The 7,367-nt window shown below is 47.6% G+C and overlaps 2 long non-coding RNA genes across 2 annotated transcripts in view; one reads left to right on the top strand and one right to left on the bottom strand.

Moving 5' to 3' along the window:
* LOC129392633 (uncharacterized) overlaps nucleotides 1-7,367 on the bottom strand; it is a 25,656-nt gene that overhangs the window by 2,287 nt on the left and 16,002 nt on the right. The window lies entirely within an intron of this gene.
* Nucleotides 1-7,367, top strand: part of LOC112063625 (uncharacterized) — a 12,418-nt gene that overhangs the window by 1,633 nt on the left and 3,418 nt on the right. The window contains exons 2-3 of the long non-coding RNA XR_003682246.2: nucleotides 733-828; nucleotides 7,061-7,168. This is a non-coding gene — a long non-coding RNA (uncharacterized lncRNA). The remainder of the gene's footprint in view (nucleotides 1-732; nucleotides 829-7,060; nucleotides 7,169-7,367) is intronic.

The raw sequence follows: 7,367 nt of genomic DNA, 5'->3' as shown, positions 1-7,367 counted from the left end.
GCGGCATGTGGGACCCTCCCAGACCGGGGCACGAACCCGTGTCCCCTGCATCGGCAGGCGGACTCGCAACCGCTGCGCCACCAGGGAAGCCCTAAAGCAAAGGCTTCTGTACACGCCATAAAACTTCAAAACTACAAAAGATGTAGAAGAAATTAAAAAAATTAGTCTATTTCCTTCCTATTCCCTAACCACTCAGTTCCTCTCTGGAGGCAACTGCCTTCTCCCTCATAATAATGTCTTGTATGTCCTTTAAGATATGTACTATGCATCTACAATCATAACCACACACATTATTAAAAATTTTTAAAATAATAGTAGCATATTTTACTTACTGTCTGCAGCTGTTTTCTTTTTTCACTTAGTAATTTATCTTGGAGATATACTCATTTTAGTACCTATAGAGCTACGTTTCCTTTTTAATGGCTACACAGTATTCCATTCATACCTGTGATGGTTAATTTTATGTGTCAACTTGGGTGGGCCATGGGGCGACCTGATATTTGGTCAAACATTATTCTGGATGTTTCTCTGAGGGTGGCTTTGGATGGGATTTACATTTAAAATGGTATACTTTGCGTAAGCAGATTGCCTTCCATAATGTGGGTGGGCCTCATCCAGTTGGTTGAAGGCCTGAAAAGAACAGAAAGCGGACCTCTCCTGAGCAAGAGACAATCTACAAGCAGATTGCTTTTGAACTGGAACTGCAACATTGACTCCTTCCTGTGTTTGCAGCCTGACTGCCTTTGGACTTGAACTGCAACTTGCCTGAGTTTCCAGCTTGCCAGCCTCCTTCATCAGATTTTGGACTCACCAAACCTCCACAATCATGTGAGCCAATTCCTTAAAATCAATCTCTTTCTCTAAATACCCACATCCTATGGTTCTAATTCTCTGGAGAACCTAATACTATAAATCTAGTTAACCAGGCCTCTATTAATGGACACTTAGCTTTTTCATTGTTCTGCTATTACAAAGAATGCTGCAATGAATATCCTTGTATGTATGTCATCATGCACATGCCACCCCCACGTTTTAGCCACCAGTGGTATTTTGCTTCAGTATAAAGGAATGCAGAAAATCCTCCCAAGCAATAGCCAGGCTAGCTAACGTCTTCCTACAAATCTTATTCTGAACATCATTAGTCATTAGGGTAGTGCAAATTGCAAGCATAATTAAATACCCCTTTGCACCCATTAGAATGGACGAGAATGGCTAAGATGAGAAAGACTGACCAGAGTAAGAGTTGGTGCGAATGTGAAGCACTGGACCTCTTACACCTTGCTGGTAGGAGTAGAGAACATTACAACTACTTGGTAAAACAGTTTGGCAGTTTCTTAAAAAGATAAAAATACACTGATGATATGACCCAGCCATTCCATTCATAGGAACTTTCCCAAGAGGAATGCAAGCATATATCCCACAAGGACTTATACACAAATGTTCACGGGAGCTTTATTTATAATAGCCACACACTGGAAATAATCAAATGTTCATCAATGGGTAAATAAACATATTGTGGGATAGTCATACAATGGAATATTACTCAGCAATAAAAAAGAATGACTTACCAATTCATACAATGACAGGGCTGAGTGCCAAAAGAGTTATGCAGAGTGAATGAAAACAGACAAAACATGTGTAAGTACTATGACTCCATGGATATAAATTTCTAGAAAATGCAAATTAATCTATAGTGACAGCAAGAAAATTGGTGGTTGCCTGGGGAACTGGTAGGAGAGCAAGGAAACTTTTGGGGGTGATGAATCGGTTCGCTACCTTGATTGTGATGACCATTTCACAGATGAATATGTAGATCAAAACTCATCAAATTGTACACTTTGAATATGTACAGTTATTGTAGTTCAATATCTTAACAAGGCTATGAAAATCCTGAGTGTCAAAAAGTAAATATTAGGGTTTCCCTGGTGGTGCAGTGGTTGAGAGTCCGCCTGCCGATGCAGGGGACATGGGTTCGTGTCCCGGTCCGGGAAGACCCCACATGCCGCGGAGCCATGGCCCCTGAGCCTGCGCGTCCGGAGCCTGTGCTCCGCAACAGGAGAGGCCACAACAGTGAGAGGCCCGCGTACCGCAAAAAAAAAAAAAAAAAAAAAGGAACTATTAATGCTTTCTTCCTTTCTGCATTCCTTCTAGAACAATCTTCATCTCATCCATGTAAATGAATGCCTCAGGAAAATCAGAAAATATACATACTCAGAAAGGCAAAAGGGAAAGGCACATTAATATTTTTCCAAAATATCACCCCCAGTGAGTTACACATTTAAATTGTGAGTATGCCCCCTACGCCACACCCTGCTCATCTCCCGTCACACCCAAAAGGCCAGGTAAGCTGCACCCCACTGAACCTTCGGCTCCCCAGATACACCAGCTGAGGTCACTGTGACTTGTCGAGCAGGCAAAGCTGAGACCAGATGCAAAGTGTTCAGAGCAGGAGCTCACTGCCAGCCTTGAAGGCAGAAAGGAGGCCCAAGGGGCTCATGCCCCTCCTTGCTCTGAGCTGAGCTCTCCTTGCCTGGCTGCAAGCTGTAGGAGGAGAAAGATGAGTCAGTGCCCCATCGCAGCCTGCAAGAGGCCAGCTGAGCAGCTGGGGCACGCCTCACGCTTGGCAGCCTGTGCTGATGCCCTCCTGCTTGGCCCAGACAAGCCCTCAACAGCTGCCCCAGATATAGAGCGGGGTGCCGGCTGAGCAATAGGAAGCTTCTGTTATGAAGCAGCCAGTCCCTCCTGCGTGTCAGCACTGTCCAGAAGCAAGAAGAAAATGGATGCACCGAGTGAAGGAGGAAGAGCGGCATGCTCCAGGTTAGGGCTGAAAAGGTTCGACGCTAGCTGTCCCGCCCTGCTTCAAGGCTGCACACCAGAGAGGGTCAGGAGCCCTTTCAAAGTCTTCTGCTCACTGTAGCTCAGCAAGCCCTGAGCCCCATGGCCTGGGATTGTCTGAGAGCAGGAGAAGATTCTGGGAAACTTGGCTTGCCTTCTATGTAATTTTCACTGACATCCATTGTTGTCATAGGGACCCCGTCACTCCCCATCCCAGCCCACTCCTAGCCCCTCAGCCCCTGACAGAAGGATCTGCTAGGTGCATTGTGTTTCTCTTGGACTTCAGAGGACAATATTCTCCATTTTACAAACTGTACAAAAAAAGGTCGACCTGTCCTGCTCACCCAACAAGGACAAACATTAATGGAATCTGCATTGTTTATTACTTTTAAAAATTATAGTTCAGGTATTTGGTAAATTTGTATTTGTAGGATAAAGAGAGAGATGCTTAAAAGCTCAGATCTTGAAAACAAAAAGGCAACGAACTCTGGGTACTTTCGTTTCAATTGCCCAAGATCCCTTTCCAGCCCCTGATTCCATAGATTTTCCTAATTTGCAGGATTGTTTTAGCTCACAGACCCAGGATCCTTGTATTCCCTGGAGGCTCACATGCTTGGTTATGCTTGGCTGTTTGTCTTCATTTTAGATATCCAAGAATAGCTGTTAAATTGAGTAGTGAGGGTGGTAGAATATTCCATTCTCGGCAAGATATATTTAGAAGGGTCTACCACTGAAAGTAACAGCAGGGACTTCCCTTGTGGCACAGTGGTTAAGAATCCGCCTGCCAATGCAGGGAACACAGATTCGATCCCTGCTCTGGGAAGATCCCACATACCGCAGAGCAGCTAAGCCCGTGCGCCACAACTACTGAGCCTGCACTCTAGAGCCCACGAGATACAACTACTGAGCCTGTGTGCCACAACTACTGAAGCCCGCACACTCTGGGGCCTGCGTGCTGCAACTATTGAGCTCACGTGCTGCAACTATGGAAGTTCGCGCACCTAGAGCCCGTGCTCTGCAACAAGAGAAGCCACCGCTGGGCAAAACTGAAATCTATACGGAAGGTCATTAAAAAGGGCAGGTGGAATTCAGGGGCATGGATAGAAGCTACTCTGTCTACAGGTAGAATTTCTTCTTCCCCAGGAAGCCTCAGCTCTGCATTTGAGGCTTTTCGAGCAATTGACTCAGGCCCACCCAGATTATCTACGATAATCTATCGTACTTAAAGTCCACTGATTATGGACTTTAATCACATCTATATAATGTCTTCACTGCAACACCTAGGTTAGTGTTTGATTTAATAAGTGGAGACTATAATTCAAGCTGACAGGTAAAAAAGTAATCACAACAGAGTCTGCCTGTTGGCCTCAGTCTAAGACATGTCCATGGAGTCCTCCTGAGAAGCCTGGACCAGTAGGTGAGGTAGCAGCTGGGGCATCTGAGGGATGAGTCCTCCTGCGATGGGTGAACGGAGGGGCCCAGCACAGATTATCCAGCACCACCCCGGCTATGCACCAGATGGGACTTTACACCATGGGATCCCAGGATGTCCAGAGCATCAGAGCTGGGTGAGCCTTTAGACACTCTTAGTCAAACTCTCATTGTCCACTGAGAAAACTGGGGCCCATATCAATGAAACAGCCAAGACCAGCACGAAGAAGAGCCAAGATCTCCAGCAAGAATGGGGAAAAGAATTAGAAGACTGAGAGGATGGAGAAGCAAGGAAGAAAAAAGGCCTGATGGAGAAGGAAAGGCAAACAGATCCTCAAACCTCCGAGTCGAAAGAAACTCTGGGGTTCCCACAGTCCACCCCCTCATTGCACTGATGAGAAAACTGAGGCCCTAGGAGGGGAAGGAACTTCCTCAAGGTCACTCTGTGAGTTGAGGGTATAACTGGAACCCAAGCCAAGCCCATGTCTCCTGGGATGGTGCTGGGTCCCTGCTGCCCTCCCAGGCAGCTGGAGCCACGAAAGGCTGCCCTCTCACCCTGGGGCATTTGGAGTCCGGCATTCTCAGAAAAGAAGAATCAATTTATTGGTCTTAATAATTAGTTTAGGAACCAGAGAGCTTGGGGACTGTGTCATGAGAACAGTTCCAAACTCAGTTTCTGACCTGAAAAAACATAGCCACCTCTGTCCTGTGGCCACAGGTGACATGCCCACCCCCAGTCATGCATGCCAAGGGCACCAGGGAAGGGCTAGGGGGCTTGGTGCTGGCCTGCCCCATCCCACCCTCCTACTTCTCATTCCCAGAGAGACACGTGGCTCAGAACAGGTGTCCTGTGGATGGCAGGGGTGGAGCACACTCCTCTTGCGCCACCGTGCAAATGGCAACATGGAGCACAGAGGAATAATCGGCTCAAGGCCATGCAACAAGCTACTGACTAAAACACCGGCCCTCTAACTCTCAGCTCAGCATCTTTGCTTTCGTTTGTTTGTTTGTTTCCCATTGTTTTTCACCTACTTACAATTGACTCCAGCAGGGCAGCCCAGCACACAGACAGTGCCGTGAAAGCGTCTGAAGGTGTTTTTACTGCGTGTTAGTTGCCCAATGGAAGGTGGGCAGGGTTGAAAGGGCCCAATAAGGTATCATTTAGCTGCTCAAACTCTTACATTAGAGGACAAGTATTCAAGTATGGTTTTGAGGTCCCATGCTTCAAAAAAATAGAGAAAAAAAATCACAGAGAGAAATACCATGGGCCTCTGGGAGAAATGTGAGCCTGGGCCTGCTCCGAGGTTGCATAAACAGTGGTTATGACCATGACTAATCCAAACCCCACTCAGAGCTTTGCAGAGTGCGTCAGCTCTCCCTGTGGCTCGCGAAATCCCTGCTCAAAACTGAACCATTTTAGGCAAGAGGAAACTGACCTTAGCATGGGCAGAAAGCCGCTGTGCTTCAAGTCATACTCCTGCCCGGAGACACCCTGTGTCAGGAAAGGTCACATTTCTGAATGACTAATACCTGTACCAGATGCCAAAGCTGGGCAGAATCGGGTTTGCAGAGCTCTAAAATAGATGCGCTTACAAGACTAAACCGTGCATTTATCTGTGATTCACGGTCAATGACCCCGTTTCTGGACTGCCCATCCATCAGCAAATATTTATCGGGCTGGGCTTAGCGCTAGGTGGTTTGGTGTATAAAAAGATTTACAAATCTGTCCTGGCCCACCAGGAGCTGTCTAGCTGAGGTGGTAAGACAAACTCATACACAGATACTGAACAAAACAAGCCTGGGTCTGCAAGTGAGTGGCGCCCTCTGGAGTTGTGCGTCATGGCAGCCCTGGCCACGGTGGTCAAGGCAGGGGAGCTCAGAGGAGGAGTAGATCCCAGTGGGCTGGGCCGGCCGGGGAGGATGGCTATTCAATGCGCATATCCCTCCCCTTCCTCTCTATTGCTGGCAGTCACTGGCTGGGCCTGTGGCCAATGACAAGAGGGTGGGAAGGCTGGTGACGGGCCTGCTGAAGCACCTGAAGAAGGAGGGCACCAGCATGACAGGAAAGCCACGTTCAGCATTCATGCAGATTTCCTTGGCACCTTCCGCTGCATCACTCCAACATGGCCGGCTGGCCCCTTGGCAAGTTTCGTCCAGCAGGCTTACTGGAGCCAGCTCTCCACCATGCTTACCAGGGCCACTTGCCACTTCCCATTTCGCTAACCAATTATGTGATATAAGGGACCAAAGTAGTGATAGCTTTTCCAAGTACCTCCCCTGATACCTTGCCAGAGGAGATTTATCTAAAAATTGTACTAAAATGTTACCATGGTAGCTTGATTCCAATGGAGTTAAGTAGCACCCACCCTGGCTCCCTTTTCTTGAAATGCCAAAAAGGAGGTGGGGGTACTTAAGTTCCTATTACCTTGGTGTGAATTGTTTGTTCAGTTTTGCTGCATCGATAGAAACTGGGTCTCCAGGAAGGGCCAGTGGTCCCCTCCTTGGGTCTGCCTGCTCTGTGCTCTGCTGGCAAGTGTATCTCCTGAGAAGTCCACTGCCCTGTGTCCAAAAGATCACCAGCAATCACCAGCAACTAGGCAAGAGGCACGGAACAGACTCTCCCTCGTAGCCCTCGGAAGGAACCAGCCCTGCAGACACCTCGATTTCAGACTTCTGGCCACCAGACCCATGAGACAATAAATTTCTGTTGTTTAAGCCACCCAGTTTGTGGTACTTTATTACGGCAGCCCTAGCAGACTAATGCCTATGGCTTCTCTGTTTAATTATTTTGTAGACCCCTTCCTCTGCTACTCGGAAATAAATCAGGCTCCAGGAGGAGTCCGACCTCCAGTCCTGCTACTCAAGTCCATGGATAAGAGGAGACACACACCTTTTCTTCAAGGTGACTCCCTCATCTTAGGAGGCTTATGTTTGCTGATGCTTTCGGGACTCTGCTGCTGCTGATTGGGCCTCCCATCGCATCACCACCTCCTTCTTTCTGGCTTCTGTCTGATTTCAGCTGCTCTTAGCAGCTCCGATTCTTTTTTTTTTTTTTTTTTTTTTTTTTGCGGTACGCGGGCCTCCCTCTGTTGCGGCCTCTC

The sequence above is a fragment of the Physeter macrocephalus genome, chromosome 12 (assembly GCF_002837175.3).
Source record: "Physeter macrocephalus isolate SW-GA chromosome 12, ASM283717v5, whole genome shotgun sequence".
NCBI lineage: Eukaryota > Metazoa > Chordata > Mammalia > Artiodactyla > Physeteridae > Physeter > Physeter macrocephalus.
The sequence above is the reverse complement of the archived record's forward strand: the minus strand, read 5'-3'. Positions and strand labels throughout refer to the sequence as shown.